Genomic DNA, 2,665 nt, shown 5'->3' on the forward strand with positions numbered 1-2,665 from the left:
TTGTTTAGAGCAACTCATTTTTACTTGATAGTAAATGCTGTTATTTTTACCCATATATATTACTGTGTGTTTTATGCATTGTACTTATATCTCGTTTTCTTTCTTGCCCTTTGAATCATATTTTTTTTTTTTTTATCGTTTTATCGTCTTTACCACATTTCTTTATGTTAATCTAATTTTTCCACTATTTATATATTTTTAATCATTACTAGCATATCTTATTAAGTTAATTCAATTACTCATTATTTACATTTTCTTCTGCACCTTTCATTATGTTTATTTTTTTATTTACTTGAACACTATCGGTTTTTAATTTTTTTTTTTTTTATTTTGTATGATTCTTACCCCCACAATATAATATTTTATTTTCTATTAGTACCAATCAAATACAATTACTTAATTTATTTTTATTTATATTTCCAAGTTTGTTTATTCTTATTTTATTCTTATGTTCCTCTGAATTAAGGTTGTTATCTCGTTTTATTTTTCAGCCCTGATGAAGGCTTGAAATTCAAGTCGAAACATTGGCACAAATAACATAAATAAACACCTTAGTAAATATTATCCATTTTGCACACGTGCCCAAATCATTTTACCTGCCGCTTTTTCAGGATGAAACTCACTGATCTAAAAGTTTTGAGTTCCAATTCTTCACAAATCCTTTTATTTCTGACCCAATCAAATTTTCTAACCGATTTTAATAAACTAATTTGATCAAAATATAAGATTTATTGTTTCCTTATAGTACAAATTTATATGCTGAATAAATTTTTTTCCAAAATATTCAAAAAGGATATCTCTCTATTATAGAAGACAGGAGGCAAGAGCATCTTAATCGAACTTAAAATATTAAATAATAAACAGAATTATATTTTAAGAGGCCCTAATGGTCTACTTTAGGCCATGATATCCACAATCGTGTATAACATGCATAGAAAGTACATCGAAATAAATATGGTTTCATGGCTTCATAGACGAAATAGATGATTCTGGCGAGACAGTTTCAGATAGGACTACAATTCCAGAAAAGCAGGGCTGAGAGAGTGGGAGCTAGCAGAGGTTTCACAAGGCCACAACGAACAGAGCCGAACGAAAGAGAGAGAGGATCATCACTAGAAAGAGTCAGCCTAGTCTTCATTTAAACCAGATAAGACATATTAGCCATGCATTGCGATTTTGAATGGTAAATAAATTAAATAATAGTAGTCGGGCAGTTAACTGACTAGAGCCAAATATTGTCAATTAGCCCCCATGTATTGATCAGTAGCAATTCATAATTAATGTTTTTGTACATAAGCTTTCTTTTATTAAATCTATCTTATTTGTAAATAAATGTATAAATAAAAGAATAAATAAATAAATCTAATGTTGCCCCGACTCGATTTTATAGTTTAAATGCCTTGCATGCCTCCTGATTACCAAACCTAAGTAAATTGGTGAAGACGACACCTTTGGAAAAGAGATTTATTTTAATAGTTCAGATTTTATTTGAATAGGGATAGATAATAGATTTCTAAGAATAGTATGTCGGTTTCCATAAAGAACCTATAGAAATATATAATACAGATATGCAAATACATAATAAATACTGTTTCTGGAACCACATCCGCCTTAGAAGCGTGGTTTGCCATAATCATAGCAATAAATTAACGATATTATTATAGAGCAATATATGTTAATATGTTTCTTAAACACCACTTAGGTATCAGCTCTTCTAAAATCTTATTTTAAATTTCAAGTTGTATGATTACAATTAACTGAAGAAAACGCTATTTCACTTTGTATCGATACAGCAGGGGTGGCCAACTTTACAGTACATAAGATCTACTTTTTATCTTAAAAGTGTATCGCGATCGACTTGTTGTCATAGGCGTTGTCTATGGGGGAATAGGGGTGTGAAATACTATGTTACACTGTATAAACGGTTTTCAGTAAAAGGTGCATTCCAGCGAGGTAGATAAGTAAAATATATGTTCAAAACTATTTTTTAATTTTTTAAATCACTTATTAAGTTTTCGAGATATGGGGTCATGATGAAAATGAAATTCTAGACTCAACTTTTGATAGCAGAATTCCGTACATGCGATACCTAAAAAAACCTGATTTTCCGACACTTGTTCAAGATTGATTTTTACTAACTTATAATGCAATTTAATTTTTTTTTTATCAACTTCAATGTATAAGTTGTTATAATATTTGCACGTAAATTTGAAAAAATTGTCATAAAACCTACAATAAGGCTGATAATTTGATTTCAATATTTTATTTTCGCTTTTTTTTTTTTTTGGCGAGGAAAATTTATCAGATAATGAATAATATGACTTTTTTTTGCTAATCTATCAATAGCTCGCTGAGTACACCTTGTACATAAGATATATGGCTTATCTACGTACTTACGTACAATAATTATTTATTATTAGAATATACTGTGCGGGACGGGTGGAGATCAGTGACAGGTTATCAGAATTCTAGGAATTTATAACCTTTTGAAATTCATAGAATGCATTAAAATATTACTTGAGTAATTTGTGTTCCACAACGCTTCGAAGTTCATGGTACACGGAATTACAGCCCAGACATTGCGGGCGATCGGCGATCGGCGATCGACCAGTCGAGTTATTGGTCACCCCTTCATATCCCCTTTTGACATACAAATGTTTTTTTC

The sequence above is a fragment of the Halyomorpha halys genome, unplaced genomic scaffold (assembly GCF_000696795.3).
Source record: "Halyomorpha halys isolate HHAL.00 unplaced genomic scaffold, Hhal_1.1 Scaffold1172.1, whole genome shotgun sequence".
NCBI lineage: Eukaryota > Metazoa > Arthropoda > Insecta > Hemiptera > Pentatomidae > Halyomorpha > Halyomorpha halys.